This window comes from Cheilinus undulatus, linkage group 2 (assembly GCF_018320785.1).
Source record: "Cheilinus undulatus linkage group 2, ASM1832078v1, whole genome shotgun sequence".
Lineage (NCBI taxonomy): Eukaryota > Metazoa > Chordata > Actinopteri > Labriformes > Labridae > Cheilinus > Cheilinus undulatus.
The window spans coordinates 41278846-41302579 of record NC_054866.1 but is presented as its reverse complement, the minus strand read 5'-3'; the positions used below and the strand labels follow the sequence as shown (position 1 = coordinate 41302579).

The 23734-nt window shown below is 40.6% G+C and overlaps 1 protein-coding gene across 1 annotated transcript in view; it reads right to left on the bottom strand.

The window, feature by feature from the left end:
- Positions 1-23734, bottom strand: part of nbeab (neurobeachin b) — a 333968-nt gene that overhangs the window by 56699 nt on the left and 253535 nt on the right. The window lies entirely within an intron of this gene.

Sequence of the window (23734 nt, the reverse complement as noted above, 5' to 3'; positions counted from 1 at the left end):
GATCATTAGTGTACGTAGCACTACTCTGGCGACAGACAGGTCCATGCACAGAAAACCCAGACAGTTGTTCTGACAGGTGAGAATGGTCTCACACACCTTTTCGCCCTCCTTCCTTCCCACTTCCTCTGGCTGAACAATTTTGTCCAACAGGATGAGCTGGGGAGAATCCTTATCAGCTCCCCAGGTCATAATCACACATATGCTGGGTTCAGAGAGTGGGGGCGAATATAGATATAACACGGCAGCAGAGGGGTGAGGCCTACAGTACATCCGAGGGTGTGTGTGGATGTCTGTATGTGTGGGTGGGGTGATTGAGGTGGAGTAGGCAGGCAGGGAGGGAGGGGAGTCAGAGTGAGATGTTCAGCTGGGTTAGGTCTGATGCTAATGCTCATTTAAAATAGTGACAGGCTGGAAGAGTGCAGCGCAAGCCGGGCTGCCTTAATTTCTCCCTGGAATAGCTCGTGCCCGACCTCCGTGCCACATCCAAAATCTCTGGAGCTCAATTAAAATTGGATTAGGTGGAGATGCTGGATGTGCAGCACAGCATCTCTGGTGCTCTCCTCCCAGTAATGCCCCTGCCTGACACCTCTGCAACCCCCAACTCAAACAGTTGTCATAGAGACAGCAGGGCCCAAAGGAGGCAGCGTGCTGACTGGAGGGGGAGTGGAGAGCAGAGGAGGGGAGGTGAGATGGAGGGACGGCTGTGGAGCTGCTGGCGGACTGTTGAGGGCCAGCAGCGGCTCACTTGGATGCAGGGTAGTTTTCATCCCCCCTCCTGCTCTGCAGCCAGATGTTGTGGAAGTAGTCTTCTGAGTGCAATGCTGAAAGGCAACTCATGCAGATACGTATCATGGGAAGGCTAGAACAGCTCACTCTATCAGGGAGATTGGAAGCTGATATTTGAATACATATTAAGATATCTAGATGTCTAGAGAACTAAAATGGCTTCTTGTTTTTAACAAGGTCTTCATTCATTCTGTATGTTAAGATTTTTTCTATTAGAGCAACAAATTTGCTTTCTGATGTCTCTTTTTGCTTTAAAATTCAAAGTAAAAACTGCGATAAAATCCAGCTGTAGTTTATCAAATAGACAATCTATATCAGTCTTCTAAGAAGTGAAAACTGCACATAAACCAACCTAATTATGGATCCTCAAAACTGACTGTCAATACACTAGCATTTTCTTACTGGCTGTTTTGTGAAGCTCGGAGTTGATCATATTTTTTGCCATGACAAAGTACAGGCCAAAGGGCTCCCTGTCAACAAAAGAGGGGCTAAGGAGGAAAAAAAAGAGCCGATTTCAAACAGCCCAGATCAAAAAATTTGTCATAACAACAAAGCTTTGGTCTAAAACAACACGCCGGGGCCCCTGTAGACTTGGAGATTTGACAAAGCCCAGCCCTCATTTTTGGAGGCCCAGCTGTAAAAAATGCCATTTAATGAACCTGTCTGCTGAAGCTGTCCCCTGCCTGTCAGAGGTGTCAGCCAGTGACAAGCGCTGGGGACCGCCGCCTCCAGTCACAGACAGGCCTGCCAGCTGGAGACTTCGGCCCCAATCTAATCACGCCACCAGGAAGGGACCGGCGCTCTGCTCTTGGTCTGTCACGCTCAGGGCTGGGGGAGCAGTGAGGGGACGGGCAGAGGGGTCTGCTATGGCCGAGAAGCAAAGCCTTTTGTTTCCACACAGGTCCCTCCACGCAGGCTCATTAGGAGCCACAGGCGCATGCGCTGCTCTGCCAGCTGCAGGGAGATGTATCTCTACAGCATAATGGCCATAATGCAATTTAACGTCTGTCCTGTATTTCCTTTATATCCTTTCTCTTCTCTCCATGGTTTGACAGGGAGCAGGCTGCATTCTGTCTGTAGATCATTGCAGGTGGGAAACAGAAAAATATTGTGACAGATAAGATGAGGAGAGACACAGGTGACGGCAGTGTTTAGGTTGAAACTCATATATAATAACGTGCAGATACTCGAATGGAGAAAATCATACTTAAAAGTGGTAGGGAGCCACTTCATGCATGAAAATAGATCCTAATCACTTCTGACTTGCGAATAGCTTTAACCCCACATTGGCTGAGACACTATGACAGAAGTTATTAATAAATCTAACGAAGCATTTTCTATAAAACCTGTTGCAATTTTCTCCTATATGAAATACAACCCCCCCTCCACTGGATTTCGAGAAAAGGGAACAATAATATAATTCAGTGAGATCTCCAAGCCAGCATGACTGATATATTTATATGAGACTCCAGAGCACTCTGACAACTTGGTATCACAGCACCTTGGCTGCATTCGTCTAAGATTTGTCTAATAGGCTTCCACTATAAAGCCTCACAACTGGAAGATCCCAGGCGGCCGGAGAGAACAGGGAAGTGGAAGAATAAGGGGAGGATGGGAGAGGCAGTTTCATTTTGAGTGTTATGACTACTCCCCCAGGAATGAGTGGGATGGATTTCACACATGGCAATTTGGAGGATCAGCACACACTGCGTATACTGTATTCAATGACTGACCTCAGGCAGTACGGACCAAATCTGCGAAGAGGGTGAGCAGTCGGAGAAGGCAAAGGGGAGGTATAAAACCCAGTAACAGCAAGAGCAGAGAGCAATGTTCAGTTAAGTGGGAGAGCATCATCAGCCATAGGCAATGTGGTAGTCTGGGTCATGAAAACATATTCATCTACAGTATATTTGAAAGTAAATCACACATGAGAAGATTAACTGTAGGGTGGTTACTTAATAGGATTTATACAAAATGCACACCATCCACTGTGGCTAGTGATTTTGCAGAGTTACTAGCCACTCAGTATTTCCACTAGCTTCAGTGTTGTTGCTGGGAAATTACATTTTATGCACCAAACTGGGCACATTCAAACAAATGATCAATTTTCCCTCATCAACCCAATCAGTATAAGCTTCTCCCTGTATATATGAGACAGCACACTACACATCAAGTAATACTTCACTGTTAGAGACAGTCGCTGTGATACTGGAGATGTGTGCTCTCAAATTTTTTTGAAGCATTTCAATTTCATACCCAGAAAACCTCTGTTTTTGTCAGTACTTTGCAATGCAAGAGTTCATAACTGGTAGCCAAAGTCTACACTGTAAAATAGTAATTACTGGAATGAATCAAAGAACCACATTATTCAGCTGAATTCTCCTTGGTTCCTCGGTTATCAGATACAGATTCTTATTCATCTGCCTGTTTCTTAACCTTGCAAAGCAGATGGATACGCCCATTTCCTTGTTTTTCACTGGCGAATCCATCTTGCAAAGCTCCCATCTGAACCATTTGGGCCCGGTTAGAAAGTGACAGGACCAATCAGCTACAAGGGGCAGTACTTTCAGGCACGCAGAGACATGATGAAAACAAGTAGCAGCAAGAGGCCGGTGCAATTATGGCGGAAGAGATTAGCGTGGATGCTGCTAAAGCATAAGTTTTATCAGAACTTGGCGACATTTCTTCGTTAAAAGAAGAACAAGAAACAGCAGTGAGTTGTTTTCTTTTCAAAAACCACAAAAGTCTAGTACTTACATGTCGGTAGTCGCCATGTTTCGCGCTATTCCCCGTAGCTGCACACACGCAGCTCCATAGCTGCTACATCACATGTTTTGTTGCTCTTATTGGCCCGTAGAGATGTGACAGACAGAACGTTCATCCAATCACACTCCAAGTTTTTTTCAAAGCCTCTGCCTTTTCTCAAATGTTTCCTATTGAAGCTTTCCCAGATGGATATGTGAAACAAATCCATCTGGTGTGTCAGGTTACCTGTTTCTCACTTCCTCTGTGAATGGTAAAATCAGTGTTTCTATTGTCTAATTATCTGTTAATTACAATACATGGAAATCTATTTTATTCTCTGCAAAAATATACGTCAAGTGTTTTAATAACATTTAATATCACCTGCATATGCTGAGGTTTTAATAAATTATGGGCCCCTGCTATAAACAATAATATTAAGGGAATATCACTCAAGTAAAATTGTAACATAATGTGTACATAGACACAGATTGCCCTGACGTGCTGATCCAACGTCATTGCAACAAGCATGTAATTCATAAACACTGGCGCTAACAACCAGGTAAAGTTAGAGGGAAGCATAGACTGTGTCAGTGATAAATTCATCTCACCAATGTGGCTAGTTGTAGCCATTTGCTAACAGCCACAGCTACCTGTATTTAGTTGGCGGGTGTAGATGTCAAGCCCTGATGTTCGATGTCTTATTGCTTATTCCACAGTCATGTTTGCTATGTAGATGAGTTGTTTGGGATTTAATTGCAAATATTTTGAAGTATCATCCCATGAGAGTATTTCTTCTATCTTAACACAGTGGAGAGAAAAAGAATTCTTTATGTTTAAGCTGGCAGAAATACAAAAAAATGCAAGTCAGTAGCAACATCTTCTTTCACAGTGAGAATTGTACTTGAAAGCGATTATTTAAATCTCTAATGACCCAATTTATTCAAAAGTGCCCGCATGAACTGTTGTAGCTTAGGGGAACTGACCCTTTAAATAAAATCCAGAGAGAACAAATTCTTGATTCATTTTACAAATGACCCGTGTGGTTCAAAGACTGTGAAAATAAACTACATATCCCATGTAAAACTGTATAAAGCTGGGCAGACAGTAGCCATGATGTGCTCAAACTCAAACTTTTATTTCAGCTTAAATTCATCCTGCAAAGATTTATGCCTGAGCATCAAAGATGCTTCTCGTCTTATTCCCCCCTCTTAATGTGACAACTGTTATGAAGTGTAAAAATCTAAAACTGTAAAAGATTCCCACAGATTATTAAAAAAAAATCTGCATTCCACTTGGTTCCCCTCTGAGAGGCCCATATCTCAACTTCAATAAAGTAGCAGGCTCCTAATGCAGGTATTGGGGAAAAACAAGACACAGATTTGCATAATCAGTGTCACTATACATTTGGGTGGTAGCTGGAGTGTGGCAAGATGACACAGCTTGGGTGCTCTGGCAAGACCAGTGGGATAAAGGAGATGAATATGCATTAAATATGCTGGCAGTTCACTGCCCCAAATGTCCAGCCAAGTTTGTCAATAACATTTATGTCAGGAATGGTATTTCACGCACATTAGCAGTCCCTGCAGCGCTGTCTTCAACACTGCTGCGGTAGGACAGGTGGGAGGAGCCGTTTCACTGGTATGCAATCTCCTCTTAAAGAGTCAGCGCTCCTTACACATTCTTTATCAGTTTATGTTAAATTATAAAGCCTCAAGAAATGGAAAGAAAAAAAAATCCCAACACTTACTTAGGATTGTGGTTTCCTGCAGTGATGATACAAAGTTTGACATCAAGCCACATGATTCCTGCAGAAGGCTTCTGAGAGGCTGGAGCAACACCAAGCACATTGTTTCCTTCTTATAGACAAAGTGTGCTTCCTGTTTAAACTATAGCAATAGGAAAAATTAGATTTAGTAAACTTACATGAAAGCCTTCATGTTATGAAGCACTTTGTGACATGCAAATTTACCTAACACAATTTTTCTACAACTTGAATAAAGTTGAATTTACCTTAACATTAAATACAATTATATTACATCATGAATTAACCTGAAAGAGTGAAAATATCTCTGTTTGGTCATCTCAACTAACATCAGATTGATACAGAACCATAAGCCAATGGAGTTACTGTATGTTTTAACATTTTTAATAGATTTATAAATTAATCTGCCTCTCATAAGCCAACCATGTATGCTTGAAAACATCATTTCCTGCATTACGTTTATGTTTTTACTGATTATGAGACTCAACCACGGTTTTGACACTTCTTAGGCTGAAAATGCTGCAAATATACGTATGTTTAACCTAATAGCGCCTTACTTTTGCCTATTTAGCACTGTTTTGCTACTTCATTTGGCACTTTTATTTAACTTTGGCTGCTTTTTGCCCATTTGTGTCCCTTTTTGCCACCCTTAACCCATTTTGCTGCAATTTGTCCATTTTTTTACATCCTTTTTTCCCTTTAAACCCTTTTTTTTGCTGATTTTTACCCCTTTTTGCCACTCTAACCCCATTTTTTGCCAACTTTTGCCAATTCTACAACTGTTTTGCCACTTTTACCACACTTTGGCTGCTTTTTGCCACTTTTAACCCTCTTTGCTGCTTTTCACTTAATTGTGCAACTCTTAACCCATTTTTGCTGCTTTAAGCCAATTTTTGCCACTTCTTTCCCCTTTTCACCCACTTTTGCAGGGATTTATGCATTTTTGCCACTTAAAATATAATTTTGCTAACTTTTATCACTGTTTTGCCACTTCTTTTAGGCTATTTTTGCACTTTACCACTTTTAACCCTTTTTGTGGCTTTATGCTCATTTATGCCACTTTTTTGCTACTTTAACTCAATGTGATGCTATTTGCCGATTATTGCCACTTTGACACTTAAAGTTGTTTCTTTTTTATCCTTTTTTTCTGAAAACGGGTTTACATTTTGAAAAAGCCTATACTGTATTACAGCATAAATGAATAAAATCATTTTTGTTGCTTTGATAAGAGGTTATTATTCAGGTTAAACATAAAATATGGTTATCCCAGCTTAACTTTTCAATCGGCCATGATTTGCTGACCTCCATGGGCCCCCCATTTGGCTGGGACCCAGAAAGCTCTCCCCTTTATCCCCCCCTTATGGTCAGCCTTGGCTATAATCCTCAACGCACTTGGTCACAGGATCAGTTCCCGGTCTCGGCACATGTTTGGTGCATGTCTTCCCCCACTCTGTCTCTCCCCATGTTTCCTGTCTCTCTAGTGGTTCTATCCAATGAAAGCAAAAAGCCCCAAAAGTAATAACCAAGAGTAAAAAGATAGAATAAAATTTTAAATTGGGAACACAACAAACTTTCAACATAGAGTACATATGAACATGTCTCTGTGCTGACCCACCCACACCCACATCTACCCACTCACACATATATAAACACACTGTGCGAGCCCATCATCCAGATAAACAGCTTGAGGATGCCTTCACTAAGGAGCTTGAGAGAAGGGATGCAGTCATTTGGTATGGGGTCTTTTCAGCAAGCTTTTCCTAATGGGACTTTTTCAGGGACTTGTCAGCAGTAAGATGACTGAAATCTTCCTGGCCTGAGTACCAGCTTCCTCTGGCTGCCACTGAGAGTGCCAAGCTGATCGCTTTAAATCCAACTTTTCTTATCCTTTTTTAAATGGTGGTGTGTGGGAGGGACGGCTCAGAGCAAGACAGAGGAGAAGAGAAAGAATGAGACAAGGATGGAGAGGCGGAGAGACAGAAGAGGAGAGGGACAGAAAGAGCAAGTGGTTAGACGAGAGGGCCTGATGAGCAATGAGCGCTTCACTCGTCCTCAATTAATCTTGTCTCTCTACCTTTGCTTTGGCGCTTCCCTCAGCACCAAGGTAATAACGACACCCCCATCCATTATCCTTTTATCCCTGTTATTCACTGGGAATTGCTTAATAATATGTTACAGATTTGTCCTCCTTCGTATAATTCTTTCTGTCATTCGCAGTATATCATCTGGAAAACACACAGCCCCCTTTCTGCTGGACGCTCTTTGAGGATTATCGTGGGTGACACCTTCGGGATGCAGCCAGAATCTGGAGCATCATTTTTTCAGGCATAAAGTGGAATTACCCTGACTTATCTGTCATTGCCAAAAGCACAACAAGCCATTCAGGGCCAAAGCAAAGGTGGAACAGGTTCTTATCAACTCCTTTGAAAGAGAGGGCTTGTAAATTTATGCTAATGAGGGCCTTTGTCATCCAGGCTCACCCCTTGGGGCTGAACGGGGCTTGCAGGGGATGATAATCTGGCTGTTGAGTGCACTAGATAATTTGTACTTTATCCTCATGTAATTATATAGTTTAAATCTTTTCAGCAATGCTAATCCTACGACATGAGGAAGTGTCTTAACCGTGTCTCTGGTTCTAAGCGGCACTAGTTAGCGTGCATCTGACTCTTTCCCTCTCTCTCTCTCTCTCTCTCTCTCTCATAATATCACGTAGGAGGAGAGCCGCACTGATGTAATTACTCTGACTTTCTGTAGCCCGTGCAATGAATCCTCATATCATTTTGATCCACCTTAGCAGGCAGGCAGAAAGCCAAGCTAGCAGCCTGAGGGTACGAGAGACAACTCAGAGAAGGTGAAAACATTGTAGCACAGCTGAAAGAACCCTCTTTAAAAAAACGAAAAGAAAAAAAAATGGAGGACAACATGAAAATGGACGAATGGAGCAAAAATAAGTGCAATAGGTTGGATTTTAAATCTTTTTTGCTGTCCAGGGGGACTCCAGGCCATCCTGTGTGCCTGCCAAAGCCGACAGCCCTTGACAAGCTGCTTGGCGTGCTGTAATTTGACTAATTACATTGGATTAGACCATATTAATGCAAGCTGTTTTCTCCAGGGTCACTGACCCACCCAGTGTGTCCCCTGCTAGTTTCTCTTTTTCAGTGTAAACAAAACATAAACAAGAAGAAGGTAGCCTCTTTGTTTCAATAAATTATAAAAACAAGAGACACTTTTCTGTATCCCAGACAATATTTTTATAATGAGAGTGTTGGTGAAACAAAGCATCTAAAGCTGTGAGATACAGCCTGCACTTTCCTGAGGCACATCATCACAGGCTTCTTTGATAACAAATCGAGTGCTTTGCCAGCTTCATCTCTCTGCAAGAAAAGGAAAACAAAATAAGGACTTTCATGAATCTCACAAAAGTCTCCGAGTTCACTGGATTCTTTTTTAACAAGGAGATGGGTGTAGGGTGACTCAGGAGAGTCTCCTCATACTGACAACAGCAGAGTAAAATTTCATTTTAATTGTACTTTTATCTTATCAAAACATGAGGATGAAATCTGAGTAATGACGCACTGTTTCATGTGTGTTTTAGTCACTCATTTGTTATTCTGAGGAAATAGTGTGCTGAAATACATGATTAATATAAATAACGAAGCACACTTCGTTTGATATGCACTGTAAAACCGCACAAGTTGAAGCTGCTCAGAATTTTTGTTGAAACTGATTGTGTCAAAGATTTTAAGTAGTGGAAACTTGGGTTAACTTGACTTTTATAAGCTAAACTACACTGTGGAAACTTTCCTATACTTAAAATTCTGTTTAAATCCAACTCAAAACATGTTTACGTACTTTGATAAAGCTGCATGGTCTTCATACACTGCAATGATTCCTTATTTCTATCGCATAGTTTCATCTTGAACATTAATGCCAGACCAACAGCGTCCAATTTAGGGGCCAAAAGAGAGACGTGACGAGTGCTGAACCAGGAAGTCTTCTTCTATCATGCTTAGCACACCATCTACTTTTATAGTTGCTCCCTACAGGTGATACTTCTCTAACTGAGTCAGTATCTTCACTCATGGTGCAAAAGTGTCTAATGCGCAAAGGCATTCTGGGAACAATGACAAAAAACACCTAGAATGGTTGAGTTATGTTAACTTAAAACTACATCTGTGTTCAGTCAACTCAGAATTATAGAGCTAAAATAGCATTTTTTGGATTTATTCAAATTATCTTTTTAACAACTTTCAACTGTTTGATCTTACAGTGTGACCCGCAAGGCAAAATACAAGGTAGGACTATTACAATGAAACTGTGTCAATGAGGATAAAGCCACGTGGTTCATAGTCACACTATTATATATATTAAAGGCTGAGTATTCACACACAACAGCTGTAAGTTTCCAATAAGTGACGTCCTTAGTTCACTGCTGGCGATTAATTGAACTGCACATGCTTTGGCCAAGGTGTTGGAAAATGACAAGCTGAAAAGTTGAGCAATGCATTCACTTGAAATATTTGGTGAAATTGAACAAAACAGTAGATGAATCTAAGGTGTATGGTGAACACTGTATGTCACGTGTGTGTGTGTGTTTCAATGGCCCAAAAGATTAAGTGGAGGCAGAGAGAACGTCTAAGACGATGAATGTTCTGGGCGCCCAAGCATGTCAAAAAACTCCTGAAAACATTTACAAATTAAACAAATCATTCAAAATGATCAACTACTCAGTGTAAGAATGATGGCAGAAATGGTCTCCATTTATAAAGAGACAGTTTGGCAGATTTTGCATGAAAATGTGAACATGACAAAAGTGTGTGCCAAATTTGACCTAAAACTTCTGACTCCTGGTCAAAAGGAAAAAATCAAATTTGTGGAGACACTTTGGAACAAACTAAAGGAAAAAGTTTTGCGTGAATATCCAACCTTTAACACACAACACTAACCCTAACCCAACAGTCTGCGTATTCCTAACACATGTGGTTATATCCCCCTAAGCGTAGTATTATTATTTACTAGCCATACCTTGTATAATCAGAAAATTGGAAAGAATAGTTTATTTGTCCAAAGAAGGAAAGAAACCAACCTTCATTTGCATTTGTAAAAAACCCAAATGAAAGGGGGGGAAATGAGCCATAGAATATGTGTGTTTTAATAAAAGTGCCCAATTGTACTAAATCAATTTGAGCTCCACACAATGGAGAGGCAGCTTCACTGTTTGTATGTGCTCCTCTGCCTTGAACATGGTGTAATAATAGTATTAAACCAGGCGTTATACAGACAGAATACCAAAGAGGCTTACAGCCTTGGTTTCATGAAACATTTAGGCAAAAGTTCCAAGGGCTGAGGATGATGAAAGAAGGTAAGCTTGAAAATGGGCTTCTGGGATCCTCAGCCCTTATTGTACAGAAGTCACATCAAATTAATACTGAGGGCCATTTGCAGCCTTTCTTCTCCTGAGCTTTTCAGAACGGATTAAGCTATGAAAACTCAGAAATTACTAAAGCACCTATTAGGCATTATGCTCACCCTTTCTCTTCTGTTCCCTTTGAAAGTCACTGAATGTGCTTCACTTCAATTGCACTTCAGTGCATGACTTGTTTGCAAACTTAAAAGCAAGAAATTTTATAAAATGTGTCATCTGATATGTGCATTTCAACTAGCATGATAAGACCAACCTCCCTGCACTTGTAGATAAAAGAAAGTATTTACTTATAGACATGATTCGGATCTAGTTTCATTCTACAGGAAAAATATTAGTCATATTTTGAACCTGTGTGTTACTTTGTTATAGCTTAATGTGACAACAGTGTGCAGCAAGGTAGTTTACTGGAGTGCATACACTGCTGAAGGCCCTGCTCTGCTGAGGCTCTCTCAGGCTCTCTGCGCCTCTCTTTGCTCTCTCAATGCCTCTTCAAAGAAGCGCAGGGAGGGCATGAATTGTAATTATGGCTCCTAACAGGATTCAAGAGCACCCAAACGATGGCACTTGAGAAACAGGTCGTGTGGAGTTAAACGGCTGTCAGACACTCAAAGCTCCCCAGCATGAGAACAAACCAACAAAGGCTGGACGTGTCCACCTCTAGGGCCCTCCTACCCACTCTCCCTCTCTTAGCAAGAGATTAAAGATCAGCTAAGGCCCCTTTAAACACTCATAATGCCTTTCTGCAATTCTGGTCACATACAAGTTTTAAGGCATGTTACAGCTCTGCAGGTAAAATGCTAAAACTGCAATTAAAATAATAATAATAATAATAATAATAATATCTTCTCGAAGTATTGGATTGTTGAAAAATGTTTGTAGAAGAAATAAATCCTTGCTAAAATTACCACCTAAAAGAACAGCACCAGGGGACCGTCTGAGGGAGAAGCAGAGGCTTGTGAGGGATCAGGTAATTGGTACCACCTGAGAAACCACCTAACCACAGAGTCTGATTATCTCCCGACCTCACCTTCAAAATAACGGAAAAGATCATCTGTGCTCCCCAGACAGTTTCAATGACTCACTGGGGCACAAGACCCCTCGCCACACATTAAAGAGACCAGCCTTCAGTCAGGCCCTCTCCAACTTCAGCGCCATCCTACTCCCTAAAAGCACCCAAAAGAAACAGACCTGCAGCGTGAAGTCCTTATGCATGACCCTTATTAAACTCCTAATTGGATTGAGAGCCGCTTTGAAAAAACATTCAACATCTTTCATTCAGCTGAGATTTTCTTTAGCATTCCTTCCAGTAGTTTGCTTCTTCAACAATAACATTCAAAATCAAGTCACTGAAAACTTTTTTCCCTTTTCAAAACACCACCACATTTTCCAAAAATGGGAGTATAGGGAAAACCTTTTTCACCTTCCCCTTTAAGGCAAAGCACTATTTGATTTTCACAGGGTGCAAGTGACAGGCTGAAACAAAGCCCAGTGCTGGCCATTGTGTAGCCTTTCACTGTTGTAATGGTCTTAAAATGGCTACAAGCAGGGCCCTATTCAGTGTGACCAGGCTGCTCAGCTCTCCTCTCTATATCCAAGACAAACCGTGCACCAAGCGGGAACTCGGAGGTCAGCTGATGAGGGAATGAAGGACCGAGTTCACTCATAAGCACAAACATACACATACTGACTAAACATGTTTACATACACTCAGTAAAGTATAATTATCGTGTTAGTCCAACTAAAGCTTTGATAATGCATGTTAAAATGTTTGACTGAAATTGTACTAAATTAAATTTCTCAAAGTCAGACCAACACACCTAAATAAAAACACTAAAGGCTGGCTCTGCTCAATTATAGCAAAAATTATCACAGTTATTTTTGACTGATACTGAGATCACGATAGCAAGTACGATTACACACTGATCAAACATCTACATCTATGCATCAGGGTATATACAGAAAATGTGACATTAAATTTCCTACTTACCTTACATATATTTAAAAGACCCTCACATTTTAAGACCCAATTGCATCTTCAATTTCTAACCTTTCACATTAGCGTCACAGTGTCATTTATGTTTGTGCTGATTGAAGGATAAAAATGTGATAGCAAAGAAAATGTTGGTTGGTTGGCCAGCTCGCTGCTCCTCTTTGCCTTACTACAAACAGTGCTAACTTAAGCAAAGTCTGTGCTAACTTTAAACTCTCAGCTTCACCACAAAGCTACTTTTGATTTCCAATATCAGGTGAATGTTTTCAGGTACATGGCTCAGTTGTGGTTCCAACTCCTCCAACCACTTCACATAAAAACCTTACACATATCCATCATTTACAGTAGTTCTGCACAATTAATCTAATCGCAATTGCAACTTCAACTATAATGTTAGGCTGTGCCATTACACAACCGCATAAAGGGCTGCAATTATGATGTATGAAGTAGCACTTGAAAGGTTAACAAAAATGCCTACAGAAAGGCTTTTAAGATTACAGTGAGGCCTTTTTCACAAAAGGGATTTTTAAAAACAAACTCAGACCAAAAAATAAGGAAATTTGTGTTTGGTTTATTATTTCTTTGTTGCTTCTTGGCAATAAATCTAAACTGTATGAAAGCCTGTTTATTTGTAAGTAACATGCATTTGTGGGATGAGCAGCAGAGCTGAGTATGTGGGTTGCGCCCATGAAAAATTTGGCAAATCTTCTCTGCCAATGCCAAACAGCTCATTCTGCCATTGACTTATGTTTCATGTTGTTTGGTGGATTGGATGATGGAAGTCTGAAGAAACAAGACATATCGTCAATTTAACAATTTATTCATTTAACAAACGGGAGCCTCAGTAGCGTGTGGAAGAACCATACACAGCCACAGCAGCCTGGCACCTCCTCCTCATGCTGGTCACCAGCCTGGCCACACAGCTGCTGTGGGACGGCATCCCATTCTTCAACCAGCATTTGTCACAAGAGAAGATGGAATGGCTTGCCAGCAGTCCTGACCACAACCTCACCGCAGTGTGTGAGATTTGGCCAATTTTCATTGGTGTAACCCACATACTCAGCTCTGCTGCTGATCCCACAAATGCATGTTCCTAACAAATGTGGCACCATTTAATAAACAGGCTTTCCAATAGTTAATTATTGCCAAGAAGCATTGTTACAAAAAAATAATTTACCAAAAACAAGTTATCTTACTTTTTGTGCTACGTTTAGTAAGTTATTGGGTTACAAGTTGAGAAATACACATTTCAAAGCCATCACTACTCTCTGCATTTTCCTTGATAACCACACAAGTAGACTCATGATACCAACTCTTTTACACTGTACTAGCAAATCACAATATTATCCAGAATAGTCACACATCATTACCAAATGGTCTAGCACTATTTTACATGCACACATCACCGATCACATTTCACTTGCTAGCTTAAGACACAGCAGAGCTTTGAGTACGCACTGACAGCTCAGCGAACCAGAGCATAAGTGCGCCAAGCACCGTTGGATCTGGCGCAGTCCCAAATTAAACAGAAATTAAAAGCAGAAAATCTAATCACAACTCTATTTGGTGAATATTTCTTAGCAGCATAAAAATAAAAAGAAGAATTTGAAATATTCTGTGCAAGACAAAATATTTAGTAAATAACAGAGGGCCCAGTATTGAACCTTGTGGTACTCCCTTGAGAACTTGTAATACCTCTGATGTTGTACCCTCCAACTGAACAGCCTGGGCTCTACCAGTAAGATAGTTTGTAAAGCATCCAACAGCATGCTCTTTAAACTCAACAGCTTTTAGTTTAATTGGAACTAGCTGAAAGAGGGCAAAGGGGGCAAGTCACCAACTTAAATCCGCCATACTTGTGTTGGTAAATACATTTTCCACGGTGCCTGTATACTGGGACAAGGACAGTTGTCTGGTTAAATATCCTAATCCAGCTACAACCATAACTCGACTTAACAGAGCACATTCAGTAAATATACTGCAACCAGGCTGTTCAGCTCCGCGCTCCATACCCAAGACAAACTCTGTAGCAAGAGGGAGCTCTGGGGTCAGCTGAAGAGTGAATGGGTTCACTTATAAGGACAGTCTCTCAGCCCATCAGTGCCTGTAGAAGTTCTGAACACATTTACACTAATTATAGCAAAATAATAGTGCCATAACAACAACATCAATCAAGTTCATTATGGAAAATAGCATAATGACAATAATTACAATAATATCTCATTAAGAAAGAGAATGAGAGGCAGGGGAGAATTAATAGCAGACAGGTGTACAACACACCGCAATTATGGAACCTGAAATTAGTTCATTGCCTCAAGGCAAAAGAGGAGAAAAGGAAGCTTGTAAGTGAGGGAGTGTGTGTGTGTGTGTGTGGAGGTGGGTGGGTGGGGGGCTGGTTTCACGGCTGGGAGTGGGACTGATAGAGAGTGGCTCACTGACAAAAAAGGAATTGCAAATAAGCAAACAAAAATGTCTTAAATGTGTAAATTAGGGAGAAAAATAAGAGGGAAAAGCAGCTTTTCCCTGCAGACTGGTGCCTTAGATGAGAAGGGAGCAGCGAAACGTGATCAAGGGGAGCCGTGGAGCGGTGCGGCAGGCGTCAAGATGAGCACTCAGCCAGCGAGTGGCAGCCTCTCCTTTTCCAGTCAATCATTCATTACAGAGCCAAGTGCGGTGGAGGAGTGCCTCCTCTTTTTGACCTATCATATTACTGCCTCTGTAAACTCCTAATCCTCCCTTCGTTAGATGGTGTCAACAGCCGACATGCTCTCACCCTGCTGCTGCACTCCCCGCTCAGACACCTCCCAAGCCCTGCCAAGACCGCAGAACTGACACTCTAATAAAATCGTTTGAAATGTAACAAGGTAGAACAGTGCAACTTTATCCATCAGTTTCACTGCTTGCTTCCACCTTAGATTTTTCTTCATCATTAGGAGGACAAAATTCTCTAAGCAATTAGCTAACTTTTTCTTTCTATCTTGCCATCAATTGGAAGCCCCCAGTCCACAGTAAACAACGCTTATAGAGTCTGACTTCAGCTCCTCAGCCTTTCATTGGCTGGTCGGAGCAGCCGGCTTCTTTTTGCCTAGAGGCTGTTCCCGAGCAGGTGAAAGCCTGGAGGCAGGAACCTGCGCATCAGCACTTCTCCGTCCATCATGACTCTTTCATGGGGAGCCGTCTCCTGAGCTTCTCCACCAACACCATGAGAGATGACTACTATAATGAGTCCAACAGATGAAAGCTCAGCAGGACAACACAACATTCAGATACATCTCTGCACATGTACACTGAGGTTAGCAGAAATCAACTGAGATAGACAAAGAATGAGATCGAGACTGGATAAATGGAAATCTGGGAGAAGGATATGAGTTGATAGTTTGCAACTGTATTTCCTTTGCACACATGCAATCCTTTCAAACATAATGCATACATGAATAAAGTGTTGATAGTTTTCCTTGATTAAATTTCCTAATTTAGGCAGACAGACACCAGACAATAAAGCAGATGAAAGCTTTGATAATGGATGACTGATTCATCTGCATGTAACACTGATACAACAAAAAATACTGAGTCAATCTATGAGAAAATGCTAGAAAAGTTTGTATCTGTCTTCATGACCTTCAGCAGATCTGACTTTGTAGTCTGCTAGGATTAAAATGTCTACCTCACAGTGAATATATATGTAAATTTTTGTGATAAACTTTGTCACGGCTGAGACACACCTACCACGTAAAACGGTTTGAGGGCTGTTAATTACCGTATAAAATAAGCAATTGGCATCCGGCCCCATATGTTCCACTTTTTTAGTGAAGAAGATGGAAATGAGGTGGGGTAGATTTGATTGTGACATGCTCTCCGTCTGCGCTCCACAATGTGTGGCTTTGCCAGTTACAGGCTAATATTCAGCACGCCTCACCACCACCAGAACTAATGAAAGGAGACAAAATGTCTCTGCTGCCATCTTTGTCTCGCATCCGCTCAGGGTGAGCCTCCCTCTTTCCCTCCTTTCCTTTTCACCTCCCCTCTTTCCCCTCGCTCTTGAAGGGAGGGAGACAGCGGCATAAAATGGTGGCGAGCAAATGTGCCTTCCATGTGGCAGCAGCGGAGGGGGTGACAGGGCAGACTGAGGCCAGCACTATCAGCACTGTGTGGCTGTTGCTTTGAACAACCTGGATGGTCGCCATGGAGGATCAGGGCTGAGAAGATGAGACTCAAGCGGTTACAAACAAAAGTAGATTTACAGTAAAGAAGGAAGAGAGAAGCTCATCCCTGATGGAGAAGAACTCTGCAAACTTAGTAGTTTTGGCTGGAAAGTTTCCCTGTTTTTCCAGATAACATTTAAACACTTTAACTAAGATGTTTCTATCTATAAATAACATTTAAATAATGAAGTAAAAAAGAAACTTTATAGAATGTATTTAACAAATTTTTAGAAAACTTGTTTTGCTAGAGATTTAAAAAAAAATCTGCAGAGTCGTCTTGAAAAATGAAGATATAAAACCTGACTCAAAGTATATCTATTCATGCCTAAAACATACAAAACAAAGCCAACTCCCCTCATGAGGCATTTTGTGGTTGAGTCATTCCAGGGGGGGAGGTTGTTAGTTAACCCCGAGCACAGGGGATGATGAAACAGGGGCATAAATCACAGAGTGAAACAAGGCAGACTCCTCCGATTCATTAATGGAAATGATCTGTCAATATGCTGGAGTCAATTCACACGTGTCAGCTGGGCTCAGCACACAATAGACCAGCCAACTTATGAACTCCCAGCACCACTCCAGCGAGTCCATAAAACAACTGGCATCGCCGCTGGGGAGCACCCTGAGACACCACCCTCTTGCACAGACCACCAGATGACACAGATGGGGCGAAACCAAACAAAGACGAGACTCCCTTTGTACAAAGAGGGACCCCTTTCAAAAGCCATTCATGCAACAAATTGGGGAAATCTGGCCATGCAACACTCTGCGTTTGCTCTTTTATTAGCGTGAGCCTTACGTCACAGTAAGTGAAATCAGATTTATGACTTTCTGCTACAAAGGTGGTTAAAATCCAACTCGCTTTTAAGACTCAAGAACTTTTTTTAATGCCATGTCAAGCAACAACAGTCTAGCCCTATTAACCAGGAACAGCCTGTTATTTTGCACACAGGCACTAGACTAATAGTCTGATTCTCTTATTGAAAACGTTGACTTATTGTACAATAATGACCAAAGAGCTCACTACATCTAATAAGGGAAATCATAGAGAGGAACATGGCTGCTCCATGTTTACATGTCCTACCTTCAAGAGCTGATGGACTGTTTGGTTAAGTCAGGTATGGCTATCAAAAACAAGACTAATGCTGTAATACAATTTTATTTTAAATGTCTTTCTCCTTCAATGTACTCCCCTTCTGCATTAACACACAGACAGTTGTCTCAGGACCTCTGTCTGTCTTTTCTTGACCCAAAACGTGTTCCTTTGAGCACAGATTTGATCTTAGGAAAAAGGAAAAAGCCACACAGTGCTAGAACAGCTGAATAGGGAGGGTGATCAAGCACTGTGATTTGTTTTTGGGCCAGCTTTACTCAGAACGTAGTGTGCGTATTGTCTTGATAAAGAATGAAACCATTTTTTCACAGTTGTGGTGTCTTTCTTCAAACCTTGTGTAAAAGTGTTGATTCCCTGTTGATCCTTCTGGAACCCACTCCTCCAAAATGATGCCCTTAATGTCAAAGAGAACAATCAACGTGGCCTTGAATTTGGACTTGCTTTGTTGTTCTTTCTTCATCCTCTGTGATGATGGTGTTTTTCAATGCACTGACTGCTGTTTTTTCTCAAAACTGTATTGGAAGATCAAGGTTTTGTCACGTGTGATCACTCCTTCTGAAAAATTTGGGTTTCCTTCAGCTTGCTCCAAAATGTCTCCACAAATTTGCTTGCATTTTTCCTTTCAATAAGGAGTTAGAAGTTTTCGGACAACTTAGGCACACACTTCTGTTAGGTTTTATATGTTCATGTAAAATTTGTCAAACTGTTCCTTTACCAATGGAGGCCATTTCTGCTGCCATTCTTACACTGAGTTGTCAATCATTTTGAAAGATTTGTTTAATTTGTTGAATGTTTTTGACGTGCATGGGCACCCAAAATGTTCATCATCTTGGATGTCCTCTCTGCCATCATAAAATCTTTTGTTCCATTCAAACACACATGCACGTGATGTGCAGTGTTCCCCTATACACCTCAGATTCAGTTTTTTTTTTTTTTTCAATTTCACCAAAATGTCAAGGTCATGTGTTGATAAACTTTTAAGCTAGTCATTTCCAAACACCTTATAAAAACTCAAGCACTTCAATAAGTAGCTACTAGTGGCATTTTTTCTGTGAAATCACCTTGACAAGTTTGCACACAAATATAAGTGAATTTTAACTATCTTTTTGTTCAATGCATCTATGAAAGCAGCAGATCTTAACGATTCTTCACAGTTTCAGAGATTAATGAGCATTAATATCAGTCACTGTAAGGGATTTCATGAGAGCCTTAAACAACATCAAGCTTTAGTTCTTTCAAAGGCAGTCCATCAGCCAGGGAGGTTTGTTTCCATGTAGGTCATTAAATACGTGCACACAAGCTTTCTCTTATTAGACCCTTCTTTTCTTGTTCTTTCTCAGCTGCTCGCTGGTGCTGCTGCAGCAATCTGCATAGAGAGACATTTGTCATCATTAGCCCTGCTCTGACAGTTGGCACCCGGCACCTCAGATCTCTAGGACTGGCAATTATGAACCCTTCATCCCTTATTTAGGCAACATTGCCTAATTTCATCACAGGTCTTTTCAGCAGCATTTGATTACCAACAGCCCCATACCTTTGACACACCACCAGCTCTTACACTCCTTTGTTTGTGCTTTTATGTCTCCTACTCTTAGATCACGAGGGAGAAAGCTGCTTTCTGAGATTCCAAATTACTTAATAGTTACAAAAGCTGCAGAGAGGGCTGTAGAAGAGCATCATGGGGTCAGTGGGTAGATGATTACAGCGCCCACCTTTCCATGGTAGACATCTCTCAGACATTGAGATTAATCACACCACTGCTGCTGCTGCTGAATGGCGGCCTTACAAGACAAGATGCAAGTCAGGCATACATGATAAATAAAAGAAACTGCAATTCAGTAAATAAACAAATAAGAATCTGAGCTGTGCTAATTTGTAAAAAGAAAGCTGTTTAAATCCTGATATACTAACAACACCCCTGGTTCAGTCAATACACCAGTGTCTTGTGTCGTCATGTACAGCAAAATGAAATTCTAAACTGTGTGATAATAAACAAGCTAAAAGCCCTGCACCAGCACTTTAACTGCACTCAGCTGCAAAATGCATAACCTGTCCAGGAAGACAAAGGGAATGAGCACAACATTTGCCTGCATTTTTCTTTGTGAAGCAAACCAGAAATCTTCTGTACTCTTATTTGGGCAAACAAACCTGAATTGTATTCATAGTAAATTCATGCAAATACATGCATGTAATTTATCACAAAGGCTGACAAGCGTACCATATTGCAGAGGGGAGGGGTGAAGGGCCACATGAAGCTGAGACAATCAATTAAGTTCCATCATTTACTTATTTCTGATCATTTTTGGTGATTTCTGAGTTCATGATACAGATATGATTCAAAATGCCTGTTGAGTTTACCACTACAGGGTTTTTCACAGCCTCTGGCAATGTGCTCCAGCTTTCTGACTTCTCCAAAGGAGGCCACTGAAACACAGCTGAGAATAAAACAAATGAATGGACACAATCCAAAGGGGGTCCTCAGAGCTGCTCCAGGCCCAAAAATTAACTGGCCTCCAACAGAGACGCCATATTGCTTGGAATAATAATGTTGTGTTATTAAAAATCCCAATGACAATTTCATTTTGTGGCAAATAAATTTATAGGAAATATGTCAACGTGAGTGGCCATCCCACGAGATTAAAGCATATTATTCCTCACAGTTTGAGAGCTGGTGCTGATGTCCCTTCTCTCAAGTGTCACTGCTTTTAATCTGATTTATATTGAAATATGTCATCCTATTAAGTCCACTTTTACTAATCTGCATATTAGCTTGAACGCCAGTTCATAAACTCCCTTTGTATAAGAAATGGCCAGACTTTCTTTTTCAGAATGTAATAACCCAGAAGTGTAATGAAAAGCATATGGCAGAGCGTATTTGTTCTAGTGTAATAGGATTATTAAGATAATTTAAGCATCGTCCATAATTATGATGCCAGTCAGAGTAGCGCTGGTCATGAAGGCTTTGCTCCAGCTTTAAATCTGCCAGTGTTATCTGAAATGTCACTTAACCTGACATCATTTATAAACTTAGAATTGTTATGTTATAGAAAATATAACACTAACTTTTAAGAGCCAATTCTGTAAATTGATTTGCAAAGTATGGGCACAGCCAGAGGATGGTGTTGGTCAAATTAGCTGATAAACATTTATGCTACTTCCATTTAAATTTTTCACTTACCCTCCTTGGAGACTTTCTTTGTCAGTGTATTATTTTTCATCAAATGCTCGAGGCTACGTACTTTGTTGTACATACAATAAAACATCTTTTCCATACTTGTATGTGTTTTGGTTTAATCCATATATATTATTTATTAAAGCCGTTATTAAGTATAGCTCATGAGGCCTTGAGGACCAAATATTAAATGAGGCAATCTAACTTTAATGACTTTGGCTACAATCAGTGAAATATCACTGTAAGTCACTCAAAGCTCCAGCGGTGTCATCAAAGGCAATTTCAACCATCAGACAAGCGCCACTGACCTTGTGCCCGACCAAATTAACAGGACGATCAGTCTTACAAGAAAAAAAATAAGGATGAAAGAAAAATGGAGGAGGAAAAAAAATGAATAAGTGTAGAGGCATGCTCTGGAAACAAAGAGGCCTTCAAATCAGGGTCACATGCTCGTGCAAAATTAGGGGAAGTAGAAGTCATTGTATTGATTTACACAATCATGCATGCATTTTGCTGGGTCAGAAATAGGCCTTGCTGGAATCAGAGCCTCATATATCACACTGAAGGGCCTCCAATAGCCTAGCGGGATGGCGAATAAAGCAACAAAGCTTGCAATGTTGTAATGGCAAAGATATGGCTAAGAAGATTGGGTTGTCTTGGGTTAGACCTGACAACTGCTGGAGTCTTGGGACTGCAGAGCAGGTTGAGTTACTGTGAGATCTGTGAGGCCACATGCTTTAGATTAAGAGGTGATAATCTCAATGAAAATCCCCCCTTCTATCACGCATATGGATGGCTAAGGGCAGGAGCCCAAACTCAAGAGGTGCAACTGGATTCTGAGGTATCAGACTTGGAGGAAGATAGCCTGGAAAGGGAGGCTAGTCTGGTTTCAATAAAAGTCAAGTACCTGCTGGGCCACAGACAGTGGGAGAGAGTGGGGGAAAAAAACTATCAAAGCCTGAGAGTGGAAGAGGCTTATAGCTGCCTCTCAACACATGAAAACCTTCAATAATGGCCGGAATGTCATCCAGAAATATGTCAGTGAGAGTTAACATTTTTGGTTTGGAAATCTGATAACACCTGAATGTGATAAAACAAAATTAATATGTTGTACCGTTATCTCAATTCACATTTTACCATTTTTTAGAGCTCAAACATGATTCACAATTAGATATACAAAATAACAAAAACCTCTGTATGTGTAATTTCTGCCTGGTAACAGTGTGAAATTATCACTGGACTTGCCAAGAAGCTACAGGCAGTGTGTCCATGACAGGCTGTGATGATAACAGGAGTCACCTATCTATCAGGGTCCTTCCCGCACGCACCGCCTCCCACTCAGCCGTATCCATGTAGTGAGAGTCAGAGCTGATGAGCGACGCTTTGCCCCCATAATGTCTGGTCTTATGCAGCTCTGACTGGAGCAGAGATGAGTGTAAACGCCTTTGTGTTCCTTATCTGATCCATGCAGCATTATCTTTTTGAAGTCCTCTTCAAAGCACGCACTGTACCTCAGGAGACGAGTGCCATAAAGTGATGAGAGCCAGAGAGGGTTTAGTATGGATGCAACATCTCTTTATTGTTAATCAGTGTCTGCATCAGAACAGCATTGCTTACAAAACAGTGGTGCATCATGAGGCTTTGTATAAAACAGTCAGAACTGGTAGAATAATAAGTATTTTATGCACACTTTTTTTTTAACATTCATGCAAATTATTTTTTGTTTTTTTGCTTTAAAGTTAAAGAAAAATGCATAATTATCACAAGGGTGTCAGGCAGCAGAAATGTTGAATATTTGGCTTTTATGATAATAATTTAAAAAACAATAATTGCAGTTCTACTACATTATTTTAAAGTAAAAGAAATAATAAAGGCATGCCTAGATAACAACACTTGATTTATTTAAATTTTTTTTATTTAATACGTGAAAAAAAAAGTCAATTGCTGTTGCAAATTACAGTCCATCCACGCAAAATAAAAGAGCAAATCTGATTGGCCTCAATACGCACGGTTAAAGAAATGCTTTAGAGTCTAAAAATAAACTCTGTTCTACATTCAAGCATGGATAATTAATGTTTGGAATCAAATTGTTTTGCAAAATATAAAAATTGAGAAAAGATTTAAAGTCTTTAAATAAAAAAATGCATTGCATCTCAAGAGTGTTCGACCAGTTTATCTGAACCGGAAGCGCCAAACAAATTAAAGCATCCTGCATGAAATAAAAAAAAAAACCTGCACATACATGCAAACCCTTATTCAAAACTGCAATTATAATTTAGCAAAAAAAATCTCCTGAAATGAATCCTTTAAATTTTGAATTTATCAGTGCAACTTAAAAAGAGTTCAGAGAAAAATAAAGCTCAGCGCCACCATTAAAAAAACAATCTGTTAATATTATAATTGCCTTATATGGAGACATACATAGCGTTCTTTAAATATTCATAGTCAATATAATGTTTCTGATAGGATTCAATATAGCTTACTAAAAAAGCAGCAGATAGAGTCCAAGAAAAAGCAAAGTTACGCAGAGAAAAAAGC